The sequence below is a fragment of the Triturus cristatus genome, chromosome 4_2 (genome assembly GCF_964204655.1).
Source record: "Triturus cristatus chromosome 4_2, aTriCri1.1, whole genome shotgun sequence".
NCBI classification, from domain to species: domain Eukaryota; kingdom Metazoa; phylum Chordata; class Amphibia; order Caudata; family Salamandridae; genus Triturus; species Triturus cristatus.
Window position 1 is genome coordinate 673,997,389 of NC_140586.1, and position 17,138 is coordinate 674,014,526.

Here is a 17,138-nt window from a genome sequence, read left to right on the forward strand (position 1 = left end):
CCTTCCAGCTTGGGAGACGTGGACAAAGGGTTTCCTGCCAGGGGAGGTGCGAGCACCACCCCAGACAGGATTTTGTGTATTGGTCAGGTAGGGCTTGAAAGAAACCAGACATGCCTGAGGCTCACAAGGAGCCTCGGTGCATATGCCAGTTCAATCCGGTCCTGGGGCACACCAGCCCCGGACCTGGGGCGAGCTGGACAAAGGATTGGGGGTGTAACCACCCCCCTTCCTGGTCCCACCCTTAGGGAGGGACCTAGCAGGTAGTCCGGCCCCTAGAATCCGCTTAAAGGTAGGAGCTGTGTCCTAAGACTTTAGACATCCTGGAATCAACTTAACTACAAGAAGAAGACGGGAACTTCGACGCTCTGCCGCACAGAGGACTGAAGAGAATCTCCCCTGTGGTCAGGGAGTGACCACCTTGCTAACGCAAGCACCATCCAGCGAATCAACGTCTGCTTTGCCACCGCCTCCCGCCGGAGCCCGAGCCCAGAGACTGACAAGACCTGGACCTCCAGACCTCTCACCGCCTGATCCACAGTCCCTGAAAAGAAGGAACCCGTGGAGGCACCGAGACACGTGGAGCCAGCCATCTTGAAAAGACCACGACAAGCTGCAAGCGCGACAACCGAGGCTCCCTCCAAGTTGTGCTTTGGGTCCTGAGAAGCCCAACACCCGAGCAGCATCTGCACCAAAGGTGAGCCCTCCAGCATCTCCACGATCTGCGTGGGGCCCTTCTGCATTTTGCCACTCGACGCGCCTAACCGGTTGCTGGCCGCTGGCTAGTGGCCATCTTGGCGACGAACTTCAAGAAATACACCACTGGTCTGGTTGCTCCAGACTGGCCCTTGCTCCCCTCCAAAGGAGCAGTCCCTCTGACCTTGCTGGTCAGAACCATCAGCCTATTTCGTTTTCCACAACAATTGCTTCTGCCAAGGCTTGTTTGCTTCGATCAAGTCGCCGACACCGCCGACAGCGAGAGCCTGCGTGGGATAGCTCGTGACCCAACTCCTGGACGTCGTCGACCTTCAGGGACCACGTGGCTGCAGAGACAAGCTGTACCTTTCTTCCTGTTTGCACCCGACATCGCCTGGTACCCACCTGGTGCCACGCTGGTCACTGGCTAGTGACTGTGAACACTGTCCCCTCTGCTTACAGGTCTTCTACAACTCCGATCCACCCTTGTATCCACCGCATCTCTTCCGGGCCGACCGCCTGCAGCACCCTTGTCTTCAGGCTCCATTGAACATATAGAAGAAACCCGACGCACTTCGAGACCTATGCACCCGCTTCCTGTGGGTGAGGTAAAGCTGGCACTCCGGTGCCCAAGTGTAGAGTATCATCTCTAGTGTCTGTGTTTCCAATCTTGAGTTCATAGTCCATCCGGAAGATCCTTTTTGCAGTAACTTTGTAACTTTTACGCACCCATTGAAAACCTATGCGAGCTCGCGTGTGACTATTTGCTCTGCACACGCAACCCGTGGACCTCCTGGTCACTAACTAAAGTTAGCTCCTTGTAGGCCCAGCGATTCTAGAGGCCCTAGGCCTTTTCCCTTTTCTGTTCGTGGTACTTATACCACTATTTTAGTATATGGTTCGAGCGGCCACCAGGGCCTATCCATATAAAGTGCAACTTCTGTGTATTCTAACTTATTCTTGTTTAACGATTTGTGCTCCTGTGCTCATAAAGAGTCTAGGGGTTACTTTGAGAAATAAATACCTATATATTTTGAATATATATCTGTGTGGTGTCCTTTCATTGGTATAAAAGGGGGTTACATTCGGTAAAACAGCCTGCTTAACACGCTTTAACGAGTTTAGCCTCAAAGACTGCTTAGCCTACGCTACCACTAGGGCAGCTAGTCCGAAAAGGTTGACTTACAACCACACCATAAGGGTTGCTTGGCATGGTACAAGGTGGTCACTTTAACTAGTGAACATCATATACCAGGCCAACTTCTCACAGCACCCTGTTCTGGGGCCAAGCAGCCGCCGCCAACCGGAGTCCCTGTCATTTCTCTTGTCCAGAACCCGCCTAACAAAAACTCTGAGCTTAGGGATGGGTGGGAGGGTAACTTCGCGACGCTCTGATGTCGCCGTCCATGCGGCGAGAGGACAAAGAGGGGATTCTACCTTCCCCCTGAGCTTTTAACCCCTTCGATGCTCATGACGGAACGGTTCCGTCATGAGCATCGGTTGGGCTGTGCTCATGACGGAACCGTTCCGTCATGAGGACAGCCCCCGGGGGAAGTGCTGGCGCTCCCCCCCTTGTGCAGCGATCTTGCCCCCCTTTACGGGGGTGGCAGCGGAAGAGCTTCCGCTGCCACCCCCGAGCCCCCCCGAGCCCCCCCACGCTTTCTGATGACGTCAGCGCGCACAGCGCGCGCCGGCGTCATCAGGAAGCGTTGGACGCGCTGGAATCCATTTCTTCCAGCGCGTCCAAGGGAGCAGAGGTAGGTTTTGTTGTCCGGTGGGGGCCGCGGCGGTGAAATTTGTAGTATTGAGGCATCGGGGGAGAGGAAAGAGTATTTCCTCTCCCCCGATGTCTCAATACAGGGCATTCCTGCTCCACGATCGCGCACAGCGTCGCGATCGTGGAGTAGGGATGCCCCACTAGACACCAGGGATTTGTTGTTTGGAATTTGGGAAGCGACCCCTTAGGCAAGGGTCGCTTCCTTGGGGGAAAAATTTGTCAAAGTCTTTTCTGCCCCCCCTGGGGGCAGATCAATCCGCTTTCTGCGCGTTTCTGCACCCAGGGGGGGCAGAAAAGCCCACTAGACACCAGGGATGTCGTTTATTCTATGTAGGAAGCGACCCCTTAGGCAAGGGTCGCTTCCTTGGGGGCAACATTTTTGGAAGTCTTTTCTGCCCCCCCTGGGGGCAGATCGGTCCGCTTTCTGCGTGTTTCTGCCCCCAGGGGGGGCAGAAAAGCCCACTAGACACCAGGGATGTCGTTTATGCTATGTAGGAAGCGACCCCTTAGGCAAGGGTCGCTTCCTTGGGGGGCCCAATAATTTGAAGACTTTTCTGCCCCCCCTGGGGGCAGATCGGTCTTCTTTCTGCCCGTTTCTGCCCCCAGGGGGGGGCAGAAAAGCCCACTAGACACCAGGGATGTCTATTTCGTTATGTAGGAAGCGACCCCTTGGGCAAGGGTCACTTCCTAGGGTGGTAAAGTAATTAGAAGACTTTTCTGCCCCCCCTGGGGGCAGATCGGTCATCTTTCTGCCCGTTTCTGCCCCCAGGGGGGGCAGAAAAGCCCACTAGACACCAGGGATGTCTTTTTCTTTATGTAGGAAGCGACCCCTTGGGCAAGGGTCGCTTCCTTTGCGGCCTAATTTTTTAGAATACTTTTCTGCCCCCCCTGGGGGCAGATTGGTCGTCTTTCTGTCCGTTTCTGCTCCTAGGGGGGGGGGCAGAAAAGCCCACTAGACACCAGGGATTTAAATATTATTGTAGGAAGCGACCCCTTGGGCAAGGGTCGCTTCCTTGGGCCCCTAAATTTTTTTTTTTGAAGACTTTTCTGCCCCCTCTGGGGGCAGATCGGTTTTATTTTTTTGCCGTTTCTGCTCCCATTGGGGGCAGAAAAGCCCACTAGACACCAGGGAATTAGTTCAATTAGAAATAGAAGTGACCCCTCGCTTCCAGGGTGCAATTTGTTATATGTATTTGGCTCACCCGCCCCGGGACTGAATAGCCTTTTTTTTCCTGCTGTTTTCTGCCTGACCTGGCACACAAACCGATTGACCATTTGGGTAGTGACATGGCATGTTATAATTTTTATTGTTATATTTTTTGTGATTTCCAATTGTAATGTTTTTTTTGTTTACTTTTTTGTTCTAGGTGAAGGCTTTTCTTCTGTTCACGTTGACGTTTTGGTTCTGGTGGTTTTGCTGTTTGTGTAGTTTGGTAAGAGACTGTTTTTTTGTACAATGCAAATGTGTTTGATTTCTCTGCCTGTTTTTGATTTTGGATTGTATAGTTTTTGAGTACATTGATCTTATTGATATAAGGTACACATTTCTTTACTTACTTGGTTTGCACATTGTTGGTTGTTGTTGACTTGTTTGTGCAGTCTTCTATCTTAGTAGGTATAATGGCTAGCCGCAGGATGACTGCTCAGCAGGTTGTTGGTTTGCTGTTTGAGTCTTCCTCTGATATTGGGTCAGAGACTGACTCTGCTTCTGAGGGAGAGGGGGCAGGGGACGATTCTGGCAGTGAGTTTTCTCTCCGTATGGGGTCATCGGATGATGAAGATACTCTTAGTGCGGATGAAGTGCCTGTGTTAGAGGAGGAGACTGATGTGCCGATAGTGCGGCAAGAGGCATCTGGGCTGCAGCCTGCGGCTGCAAGGCTTCCCGTTGGTGTAGTGCGGCAAGAGACATCTGGGCTGCAGGCTGGGACTGCAAGGCTTCCCGTTGGTGTAGTGCGGCAAGAGGCATCTGGGCTGCAGGCTGGGGCTGCAAGCCTTTCCGTTGGTGTAGTGCGGCAAGAGACATCTGGGCTGCAGGCTGGGGCTGCAAGTCTTCCCGTTGAAAGTGATGACCTCTGGGTTGCCCCTGGCATGGTGCAGCCGGAATTTCCAGAGTTTACTGGTGTTCCAGGGTCTAGAGTGAATACTGAGAACTTTTTGCCTGTAAATTTTTTTCAGTTGTTTATGGACGATGTGTTTTTGGCAGAGATTGTTGAGCAGACTAATTTGTATGCCGAACAGTTTTTGAGGGACAACAGTGCCAGTCTTAAGCCACACTCTAGAGCTACCCGGTGGACTCCCACAAATGTTGAAGAGATGAAGAAGTTCTTGGGTTTAACTTTTTTGATGGGCTTGCTAAGGAAGCCATCATTGGCTTCATATTGGTCTAGCAGTCCCTTGATGGCAACGTCTATTTTTCCGGCAGTCATGAGTCGTGACAGGTATTTGCTTCTGCTTCGGATGATGCACTTTGTTGATAATGGTTTAGCGTTGCCACGAGATCACCCTGATTGTGACCGTCTTTTTAAGATTAGGCCTGTCCTTGATCACTTTGTTGATCGATTTTCTGAGATTTATGCCCCTGGTAGAGAAATTGCAGTGGATGAGTCTTTGGTGTTGTTCAAGGGCCGCTTGGTTTTTAGGCAATACATTCCTAGTAAGAGGGCACGCTATGGAATAAAGCTGTATATGCTGTGTGACAGTAGGACTGGATATGTCTCTAATTTCAGGGTGTACACCGGTAAGGAATCTAGGTTTAACCTCCCTGGTTGTCCGTCCACTTTTGGAGTGACTGAGAAAATTGTTTGGGAACTTGGTAGAGAATTTTTTAACAAAGGCCACCATTTATATGTAGATAACTTCTACACTGGTGTGCGGTTGTTCAGGGAATTGGCCAAAGTGGACACTTTTGCTTGTGGCACAGTCCGCTGTAACCGTAAAGGTTTTCCGAAAGAACTTGTTTGTCAAAAGCTTGTGCGGGGACAGTGCAGTGCGTTGCGTTGCCAGGAGCTTCTTGCTGTGAAGTTTACAGACAGGAGAGATGTCTACATGCTGACTTCCATCCATGATGAAAGCACTGCACCTGTGACTGTTTGGGGTCAGGTCGCTGAAGCGCGCAAACCTGTATGCGTTTTAGACTATAATAGGCACATGGGTGGTGTTGACAGAGTAGATCAGAGGTTGGAACCTTACACTGCTCTTCGTAAGGCTTACATTTGGTACAAGAAGTTGGCTATCCATCTTTTCCACTTGGCAATGTTTAATGCTTTTGTTGTGTTCCAGGATTCTTGCCCTGAGTCAAAGATGACTTTTGCTAAGTTTCAGGAGTCTGTAATAGGCAGCCTTGTTGTAGTGGAACAGGCAAGTGTTCCTAGAGTTGGACTGGTGGAGGATGTTGCTAGATTGAAAGAACGCCACTTTCCAGATCACATTCCTCCCACACCCGCAAAAGATTTTCCCAGTAGGAGATGTAGAGTCTGTTGGCGAAGAGGTTTGCGGAAGGAGAGTCGTATGTACTGCCCCGATTGTCCCTCTCATCCTGCACTGTGTCTCTCTGCTTGTTTCCGAGCGTACCACACGCGTAAAAATTTCTGGGAAGATTCATGAGTGGTAAAGTGAACTGCCTGGTCTGTATTCTTTGGAAAATATGATTCTGTTTCAAGGTTGGTGTTAGTGCAATGTATTTAGTTGCTGATTTTCTGTTAGAAGATTTGTATCTATTTGCAATTTGTTTGTGTTTTTATTTTTTTCTAAAAAAATCCAAAATGTGATGGCGGTGTGTGTAGGCTTGCGCTTGGCTGTTGGTGTGTGTGGACTGGCACTTGGTTGGTGGTGTGCGTGGAATGGTGCTTGGCTGACGGTGTGCGTGGACTGGCGGTGTGCATGGACTGGCGGTGTGCGTGGACTGGTGCGTGGCTGGTGGTGTGCGTGGAATGGTGCTTGGCTGGCGGTGTGCGTGGAATGGTGCTTGGCTGGTGGTGTGCGTGGAATGGTGCTTGGCTGGCGGTGTGCGTGGACTGGTACTTGGCTGGCGGTGTGTGTGGACTGGTGGTGTGTGCGGACTGGTGTTTGGCTGGTGGTGTCCGTGGACTGGAGCTTGGCTGGTGGTGTCCGTGGACTGGAGCTTGTCTGGTGGTGTGTGTGGACTGGAGCTTGGCTGGCGGTGTGCGTGGAATGGTGCTTGGCTGGCGGTGTGCGTGGACTGGTACTTGGCTGGCTGTGTGCGTGGACTGGTGGTGTGTGCGGACTGGTGCTTGTCTGGTGGTGTCCGTGGACTGGAGCTTGGCTGGCGGTGTAGGTGGATTGGCGATTGGCTGCCGGTGTGCCTGGACTGGCGATTGGATGGCGGTGTGCCTGGACTGGCGCTTGGCTAGCGGTGTGCGTGGACTGGCGTTTGGCTAGCGGTGTGTGTCGACTGGTGCTTGGCTGGCTGTGTGTGAGTAGTGACTTTCTGCTGGTCACTACACACACTGCTAGCTGAGTGCCACTCCACGCAATCCTTCAGCCTGTGTAGTTGCTGTGTCTGGATTGTGGGCGTGTGAAAGTGATGGGCCCTTGAATGGCGCTGTGTGCTGGTGTGAGTTTTGTTATGTGATGGGCCCGCGGCTGGCGGTGTGAATGGTTTTGTATGTCTCACACGTATGAAAGGTGTATGAATGGCCTGTAAAGAGGTTGGTGCCTTGTCGTGGCTTTACAGCTCACGAGCTGTGAGTCAATGGTTCAGTTTCTTGCCCTTTCAATTATTACCAGTGCATTTCATGTTTTGTGAAATCACTTGGTAATACAATTTTATCTACTGAACCATCACTCACCCTCGTGCCAAATCCAACCAGTATGTGTGTGTGCTTGCGGGTTAGATGACTGTGCAGTAATATTTGTCTTTCTGAAGCAGGGTGTACCTTGTCCCTTTTTGGTGATTTTTGTACTGTGTTGCTTTTGTACCTGGTGGTGCGAATGGTCTTGTTTGTATCACGTATGAAAGGTGTGTGAATGGCCTGTAAAGTGGTTGGTGCCTTGACGTGGCTTTACAGCTCACGAGCTGCAAGTCATTGGTTTGGTTTTTTGTGGATTTAATTATTGACAGTGCATTTCATTTTTGTGAAATCTCTTGTTAATAAAATTTAATACACTGAACCATGACTCGCCCTCGTGCCAAATCCAACCAGTATGTGTGTGTGTTTGAGGAATAGATGGTTGTGCAGGAATCTTTGTCTTTAGTTTCTCTGCCAAGGTACACTTTCCATGTAAGAATAACCCACCAACTGTAGATATTGTCGAAAACCCTTGGGAGTTCATGGTGATGTCTCTCTAGTGATTTGAAAAATATTTTTTATCCCCATTGTCCTGTAAACCTCAAACTGTCTGCCACATTTTCTTTGCAGTATTATTCCTAAATTCTCACGCTGTAGTAACAATAGTTAATCTGGTTTTGCAAGGGGGGTTACTTTGGTTTTTTGCCCAGGGCTCGGCGGCCATCTAGGGAAACCTTTCAAACCCACGCATTTCTGAAAACTAGACACCCGGCGGCTTCCAGGGAGGTATGGCTTGCGTGGATCCCCCAACGTTTCCTTACCCAGAATCCCCTGCAAACCTAAATTTTTGCCCAAAAAATCACTTTTTTCACACATTTTGGGGTGGGAAAGTAGTGGCATCACCGGGCTCACACAAATTTACCACCACCCAGCGTTCCCCCAGGTCTCCCGGTAAAAATGGTGCCTCACTTGTGTGGGAGGCCCAAGTACCCGCGGCAGGCAAGGACAACAAACGTAGTGAGGCGACATCAAGATGGCCTATCGCCAAACCACCTGGTTTTTCAAGGGGGGTCACTTTGGTTTTTGGCCCGGTGCGCGGCGGCCATCTAGGGAAACCTACCAAACCCAGGCCTTTTTGAAAACTAGACACCCGGCGGCTTCCAGGGAGGTATGGCTTGCGTGGATCCCCCAACGTTTCCTTACCCAGAATCCCCTGCAAACCTCATTTTTTGCTCAAAAAATCACTTTTTTCACACATTTTGGGGTGGGAAAGTAGTGGCATCACCGGGCTCACACAAATTTACCACCACCCAGCGTTCCCCCAGGTCTCCCGGTAAAAATGGTGCCTCACTTGTGTGGGAGGCCCAAGTACCCGCGGCAGGCAAGGGCCCCAAACGTAGTGAGGCGACATCAAAATGGCCTATCGCCAAACCACCTGGTTTTGCAAGGGGGGTCACTTTGGTTTTTGGCCCGGTGCGCGGCGGCCATCTAGGGAAACCTACCAAACCTAGGCATTTTTGAAAACTAGACACCCGGCGGCTTCCAGGGAGGTATAGCTTGCATGGATCCCCCAACGTTTCCTTACCCAGAATCCCCTGCAAACCTCTTTTTTTGCTCAAAAAATCACTTTTTTCACATATTTTGGGGTGGGAAAGTAGTGGCATCACCGGGCTCACACAAATTTACCACCACCCAGCGTTCCCCTAGGTCTCCCGGTAAAAATGGTGCCTCACTTGTGTGGGAGGCCCAAGTACCCGCGGCAGGCAAGGACAACAAACGTAGTGAGGCGACATCAAGATGGCCTATCGCCAAACCACCTGGTTTTTCAAGGGGGGTCACTTTGGTTTTTGGCCCGGTGCGCGGCGGCCATCTAGGGAAACCTACCAAACCCAGGCATTTTTGAAAACTAGACACCCGGCGGCTTCCAGGGAGGTATGGCTTGCGTGGATCCCCCAACGTTTCCTTACCCAGAATCCCCTGCAAACCTCATTTTTTGCTCAAAAAATCACTTTTTTCACACATTTTGGGGTGGGAAAGTAGTGGCATCACCGGGCTCACACAAATTTACCACCACCCAGCGTTCCCCCAGGTCTCCCGGTAAAAATGGTGCCTCACTTGTGTGGGAGGCCCAAGTACCCGCGGCAGGCAAGGGCCCCAAACGTAGTGAGGCGACATCAAAATGGCCTATCGCCAAACCACCTGGTTTTGCAAGGGGGGTCACTTTGGTTTTTGGCCCGGTGCGCGGCGGCCATCTAGGGAAACCTACCAAACCCAGGCATTTTTGAAAACTAGACACCCGGCGGCTTCCAGGGAGGTATGGCTTGCGTGGATCCCCCAACGTTTCCTTACCCAGAATCCCCTGCAACCCTCATTTTTTGCTCAAAAAATCACTTTTTTCACACATTTTGGGGTGGGAAAGTAGTGGCATCACCGGGCTCACACAAATTTACCACCACCCAGCGTTCCCCCAGGTCTCCCGGTAAAAATGGTGCCTCACTTGTGTGGGAGGCCCAAGTACCCGCGGCAGGCAAGGGCCCCAAACGTAGTGAGGCGACATCAAGATGGCCTATCGCCAAACCACCTGGTTTTTCAAGGGGGGTCACTTTGGTTTTTGGCCCGGTGCGCGGCGGCCATCTAGGGAAACCTACCAAACCCAGGCATTTTTGAAAACTAGACACCCGGCGGCTTCCAGGGAGGTATGGCTTGCGTGGATCCCCCAACGTTTCCTTACCCAGAATCCCCTGCAAACCTCATTTTTTGCTCAAAAAATCACTTTTTTCACACATTTTGGGGTGGGAAAGTAGTGGCATCACCGGGCTCACACAAATTTACCACCACCCAGCGTTCCCCCAGGTCTCCCGGTAAAAATGGTGCCTCACTTGTGTGGGAGGCCCAAGTACCCGCGGCAGGCAAGGGCCCCAAACGTAGTGAGGCGACATCAAAATGGCCTATCGCCAAACCCCCTGGTTTTGCAAGGGGGGTCACTTTGGTTTTTGGCCCGGTGCACGGCGGCCATCTATGGAAACCTACCAAACCCAGGCATTTTTGAAAACTAGACACCCGGCGGCTTCCAGGGAGGTATGGCTTGCGTGGATCCCCCAAGGTTTCCTTACCCAGAATCCCCTGCAAACCTCATTTTTTGCTCAAAAAATCACTTTTTTCACACATTTTGGGGTGGGAAAGTAGTGGCATCACCGGGCTCACACAAATTTACCACCACCCAGCGTTCCCCCAGGTCTCCCGGTAAAAATGGTGACTCACTTGTGTGGGAGGCCCAAGTACCCGCGGCAGGCAAGGACAACAAACGCCGGGTGTCTAGTTTTCAAAAATGCCTGGGTTTGGTAGGTTTCCCTAGATGGCCGCCGCGCACCGGGCCAAAAACCAAAGTGACCCCCCTTGCAAAACCAGGTGGTTTGGCGATAGGCCATTTTGATGTCACCTCACTACGTTTGGGGCCCTTGCCTGCCGCGGGTACTTGGGCCTCCCACACAAGTGAGGCACCATTTTTACCGGGAGACCTGGGGGAACGCTGGGTGGTGGTAAATTTGTGTGAGCCCGGTGATGCCACTACTTTCCCACCCCAAAATGTGTGAAAATAGTGATTTTTTGAGCAAAAAATGAGGTTTGCACGGGATTCTGGGTAAGGAAACGTTGGGGGATCCACGCAAGCCATACCTCCCTGGAAGCCGCCGGGTGTCTAGTTTTCAGAAATGCGTGGGTTTGCTAGGTTTCCCTAGGTGCCGGCAGGGCTAGGGTACAAAATCTACAGCTAGTCACTTTGCCAAAAAAAGGGTCATTTTTCGCTGCAAAACCACGTTGCGTTTTGCGCCGTTTCCTGTCGCGGGCACTAGGCCGACCCGCACAAGTGAGGTACCATTTTTCTCGTAGGACTTTGGGGAACGCGGGGTGGGTGGAAATTTGTGGATCCACGCAGATTCCAGAACTTTCCATCACAGAAATGTGGGGAAAATGTGTTTTTTTTGTAAATTTTTTACGTTTGCAAGGGATTCTGGGTAACAGACCATGGTGGGAGGCAGTCAAGTCACCCCATCCTGGATTCCCCTGGGTGTCTAGTTTTCAAAAATGTATAGGTTTGCTAGGTTTCCCTAGGTGCCGGCAGGGCTAGGGTACAAAATCTACAGCTAGTCACTTTGCCAAAAAAAGGGTCATTTTTCACTGCAAAACCACGTTGCGTTTTGCGCCGTTTCCTGTCGCGGGCACTAGGCCGACCCGCACAAGTGAGGTACCATTTTTCTTGTAGGACTTTGGGGAACGCGGGGTGGGTGGAAATTTGTGGATCCACGCAGATTCCAGAACTTTCCATCACAGAAATGTGGGGAAAATGTGTTTTTTTTGTCAATTTTTTACGTTTGCAAGGGATTCTGGGTAACAGACCATGGTGGGAGGCAGTCAAGTCACCCCATCCTGGATTCCCCTGGGTGTCTAGTTTTCAAAAATGTATAGGTTTGCTAGGTTTCCCTAGGTGCCGGCAGGGCTAGGGTACAAAATCTACAGCTAGTCACTTTGCCAAAAAAAGGGTCATTTTTCACTGCAAAACCACGTTGCGTTTTGCGCCGTTTCCTGTCGCGGGCACTAGGCCGACCCGCACAAGTGAGGTACCATTTTTCTCGTAGGACTTTGGGGAACGCGGGGTGGGTGGAAATTTGTGGATCCACGCAGATTCCAGAACTTTCCATCACAGAAATGTGGGGAAAATGTGTTTTTTTTGTCCATTTTTTACGTTTGCAAGGGATTCTGGGTAACAGACCATGGTGGGAGGCAGTCAAGTCACCCCATCCTGGATTCCCCTGGGTGTCTAGTTTTCAAAAATGTATAGGTTTGCTAGTTTTCCCTAGGTGCCGGCAGGGCTAGGGTACAAAATCTACAGCTAGTCACTTTGCCAAAAAAAGGGTCATTTTTCGCTGCAAAACCACGTTGCGTTTTGCGCCGTTTCCTGTCGCGGGCATTAGGCCGACCCGCACAAGTGAGGTACCATTTTTCTCGTAGGACTTTGGGGAACGCGGGGTGGGTGGAAATTTGTGGATCCACGCAGATTCCAGAACTTTCCATCACAGAAATGTGGGGAAAATGTGCTTTTTTTTGTCAATTTTTTACGTTTGCAAGGGATTCTGGGTAACAGACCATGGTGGGAGGCAGTCAAGTCACCCCATCCTGGATTCCCCTGGGTGTCTAGTTTTCAAAAATGTATAGGTTTGCTAGGTTTCCCTAGGTGCCGGCAGGGCTAGGGTACAAAATCTACAGCTAGTCACTTTGCCAAAAAAAGGGTCATTTTTCACTGCAAAACCACGTTGCGTTTTGCGCTGTTTCCTGTCGCGGGCACTAGGCCGACCCGCACAAGTGAGGTACCATTTTTCTCGTAGGACTTTGGGGAACGCGGGGTGGGTGGAAATTTGTGGATCCACGCAGATTCCAGAACTTTCCATCACAGAAATGTGGGGAAAATGTGTTTTTTTTGTCAATTTTTTACGTTTGCAAGGGATTCTGGGTAACAGACCATGGTGGGAGGCAGTCAAGTCACCCCATCCTGGATTCCCCTGGGGGTCTAGTTTTCAAAAATGTATAGGTTTGCTAGTTTTCCCTAGGTGCCGGCAGGGCTAGGGTACAAAATCTACAGCTAGTCACTTTGCCAAAAAAAGGGTCATTTTTCACTGCAAAACCACGTTGCGTTTTGCGCCGTTTCCTGTCGCGGGCACTAGGCCGACCCGCACAAGTGAGGTACCATTTTTCTCGTAGGACTTTGGGGAACGCGGGGTGGGTGGAAATTTGTGGATCCACGCAGATTCCAGAACTTTCCATCACAGAAATGTGGGGAAAATGTGTTTTTTTTGTCAATTTTTTACGTTTGCAAGGGATTCTGGGTAACAGACCATGGTGGGAGGCAGTCAAGTCACCCCATCCTGGATTCCCCTGGGTGTCTAGTTTTCAAAAATGTATAGGTTTGCTAGGTTTCCCTAGGTGCCGGCAGGGCTAGGGTACAAAATCTACAGCTCGTCACTTTGCCAAAAAAAGGGTCATTTTTCACTGCAAAACCACGTTGCGTTTTGCGCCGTTTCCTGTCGCGGGCACTAGGCCGACCCGCACAAGTGAGGTACCATTTTTCCCGTAGGACTTTGGGGAACGCGGGGTGGGTGGAAATTTGTGGATCCACGCAGATTCCAGAACTTTCCATCACAGAAATGTGGGGAAAATGTGTTTTTTTTGTCAATTTTTTACGTTTGCAAGGGATTCTGGGTAACAGACCATGGTGGGAGGCAGTCAAGTCACCCCATCCTGGATTCCCCTGGGTGTCTAGTTTTCAAAAATGTATAGGTTTGCTAGGTTTCCCTAGGTGCCGGCAGGGCTAGGGTACAAAATCTACAGCTAGTCACTTTGCCAAAAAAAGGGTCATTTTTCACTGCAAAACCACGTTGCGTTTTGCGCTGTTTCCTGTCGCGGGCACTAGGCCGACCCGCACAAGTGAGGTACCATTTTTCTCGTAGGACTTTGGGGAACGCGGGGTGGGTGGAAATTTGTGGATCCACGCAGATTCCAGAACTTTCCATCACAGAAATGTGGGGAAAATGTGTTTTTTTTGTCAATTTTTTATGTTTGCAAGGGATTCTGGGTAACAGACCATGGTGGGAGGCAGTCAAGTCACCCCATCCTGGATTCCCCTGGGTGTCTAGTTTTCAAAAATGTATAGGTTTGCTAGTTTTCCCTAGGTGCCGGCAGGGCTAGGGTACAAAATCTACAGCTAGTCACTTTGCCAAAAAAAGGGTCATTTTTCACTGCAAAACCACGTTGCGTTTTGCGCCGTTTCCTTTCGCGGGCACTAGGCCGACCCGCACAAGTGAGGTACCATTTTTCTCGTAGGACTTTGGGGAACGCGGGGTGGGTGGAAATTTGTGGATCCACGCAGATTCCAGAACTTTCCATCACAGAAATGTGGGGAAAATGTGTTTTTTTTGTCAATTTTTTACGTTTGCAAGGGATTCTGGGTAACAGACCATGGTGGGAGGCAGTCAAGTCACCCCATCCTGGATTCCCCTGGGTGTCTAGTTTTCAAAAATGTATAGGTTTGCTAGGTTTCCCTAGGTGCCGGCAGGGCTAGGGTACACAATCTACAGCTAGTCACTTTGCCAAAAAAAGGGTCATTTTTCACTGCAAAACCACGTTGCGTTTTGCGCCGTTTCCTGTCGCGGGCACTAGGCCAACCCGCACAAGTGAGGTACCATTTTTCTCGTAGGACTTTGGGGAACGCGGGGTGGGTGGAAATTTGTGGATCCACGCAGATTCCAGAACTTTCCATCACAGAAATGTGGGGAAAATGTGTTTTTTTTGTCAATTTTTTATGTTTGCAAGGGATTCTGGGTAACAGACCATGGTGGGAGGCAGTCAAGTCACCCCATCCTGGATTCCCCTGGGTGTCTAGTTTTCAAAAATGTATAGGTTTGCTAGGTTTCCCTAGGTGCCGGCAGGGCTAGGGTACAAAATCTACAGCTAGTCACTTTGCCAAAAAAAGGGTCATTTTTCACTGCAAAACCACGTTGCGTTTTGCGCTGTTTCCTGTCGCGGGCACTAGGCCGACCCGCACAAGTGAGGTACCATTTTTCTCGTAGGACTTTGGGGAACGCGGGGTGGGTGGAAATTTGTGGATCCACGCAGATTCCAGAACTTTCCATCACAGAAATGTGGAGAAAATGTGTTTTTTTTGTCAATTTTTTACGTTTGCAAGGGATTCTGGGTAACAGACCATGGTGGGAGGCAGTCAAGTCACCCCATCCTGGATGCCCCTGGGTGTCTAGTTTTCAAAAATGTATAGGTTTGCTAGTTTTCCCTAGGTGCCGGCAGGGCTAGGGTACAAAATCTACAGCTAGTCACTTTGCCAAAAAAAGGGTCATTTTTCGCTGCAAAACCACGTTGCGTTTTGCGCCGTTTCCTGTCGCGGGCACTAGGCCGACCCGCACAAGTGAGGTACCATTTTTCTCGTAGGACTTTGGGGAACGCGGGGTGGGTGGAAATTTGTGGATCCACGCAGATTCCAGAACTTTCCATCACAGAAATGTGGGGAAAATGTGCTTTTTTTGTCAATTTTTTACGTTTGCAAGGGATTCTGGGTAACAGACCATGGTGGGAGGCAGTCAAGTCACCCCATCCTGGATTCCCCTGGGTGTCTAGTTTTCAAAAATGTATAGGTTTGCTAGGTTTCCCTAGGTGCCGGCAGGGCTAGGGTACAAAATCTACAGCTAGTCACTTTGCCAAAAAAAGGGTCATTTTTCACTGCAAAACCACGTTGCGTTTTGCGCCGTTTCCTGTCGCGGGCACTAGGCCGACCCGCACAAGTGAGGTACCATTTTTCTCGTAGGACTTTGGGGAACGCGGGGTGGGTGGAAATTTGTGGATCCACACAGATTCCAGAACTTTCCATCACAGAAATGTGGGGAAAATGTGTTTTTTTTGTCAATTTTTTACGTTTGCAAGGGATTCTGGGTAACAGACCATGGTGGGAGGCAGTCAAGTCACCCCATCCTGGATTCCCCTGGGTGTCTAGTTTTCAAAAATGTATAGGTTTGCTAGGTTTCCCTAGGTGCCGGCAGGGCTAGGGTACAAAATCTACAGCTAGTCACTTTGCCAAAAAAAGGGTCATTTTTCAGTGTGAAAATGTGGTGTGTTCACCTTAGGTTTTGAGCCACTTCCTGTCGTGGGCACTATGCCTACCCACACAAGTGAGGTACCATTTTTATCGGGAGACTTAGGGTAGTTCAAATTTGTAAAGCAACTGTTATTACCTATTGATTTTTGATGCATTTCTCCCTTCCAAATGAAAGACATTGTGTAAAAAAAAAGTCATTTTGAAAAATGACCAATAATTGTCATGCAAATATGAGTATTCCCAATTTCGAAAATGTGCAAATATGCACTGTTTCTGAACTCTGTAATTTGTTCCCATTTCAGAAATACATAGGTGACTTTCATACCGATTTTTCCATGTATACATTTTCCCACAATAATTGCTATATACCCGGACCAAAAAAAAAAAACATTACAAAATGCTGCTCATTTTTCTACTCTGGGTTCGTTGGGCTCTTTGTGAACCTACAAGTCCTATATGTCCCCACAACCAGGAAGGTCTACTGGATGTAACGGTACATTGCTTTCAAAGAGATGTCATAATTCGAAGAAGTTACAGGTAAAAACGTTGACTCAAAAGGCTGCTTTTTTCAACAAATTTTTAATTTTTCCTATATTTGCCTGTAAATTTCTATAAAGAAACCTTGATGGATCTACACAAATGACCCCTTGCTGAATTCAGAATTTTGTCTACTTTTCAAAAATGTATAGCTTTCCAGGATCCATTATTGTTTTTGTACCCATTTCTACCGTTAACTGGAAGGAGGTTGAAAGCACAAAAAATAGCAAAAATAGGGTATGTCCCAGAAAAATGCCAAAACTGTGTAAAAAATGTTGGTTTTCTAACAAAATTCTGTCATTCCCTAAAAGCTGGAGAAATTGTGATTTCAGCCCCACAAACCCTTTTTTGATACCATTTGCAGAGAAAAACCCAGAAGCTTTCATTTGCAGCCCGTTTTTCACATTTTTCACCAAAAAAAAACAAAATTGCTGTATTTTGACTAATTTCTGGGAACCCTCTAGGAGAATCCACAAACCCTGGGTACCTTTAGAATCCCCAAGATGTTGGAAGAAAAGGACGCAAATTTGGCGTGGATACCTAATGTGGTCAAAAAGTTACAGGGGCCTAAGCGCGCACTACCTCAAATAGCCCAAAAAGGGCTTAGCACAGGAGGGGAAAAGGCCTAGCAGCGAAGGGGTTAAACCCCCCGCCGATTTCCTGTTTCGGTGACGCGTTTCCGGGGGTCCCCGCCTCTCAAACTCTTCCGGGTAACTTAACCCGGAAGAAT

The 17,138-nt window shown here is 49.6% G+C and overlaps 1 protein-coding gene across 2 annotated transcripts in view; it reads right to left on the minus strand.

The window, feature by feature from the left end:
* The window catches only part of FGGY (FGGY carbohydrate kinase domain containing), a 2,161,252-nt gene that overhangs the window by 330,419 nt on the left and 1,813,695 nt on the right, over positions 1 to 17,138 (minus strand). The gene's annotated exons all lie outside the window — the stretch shown is intronic.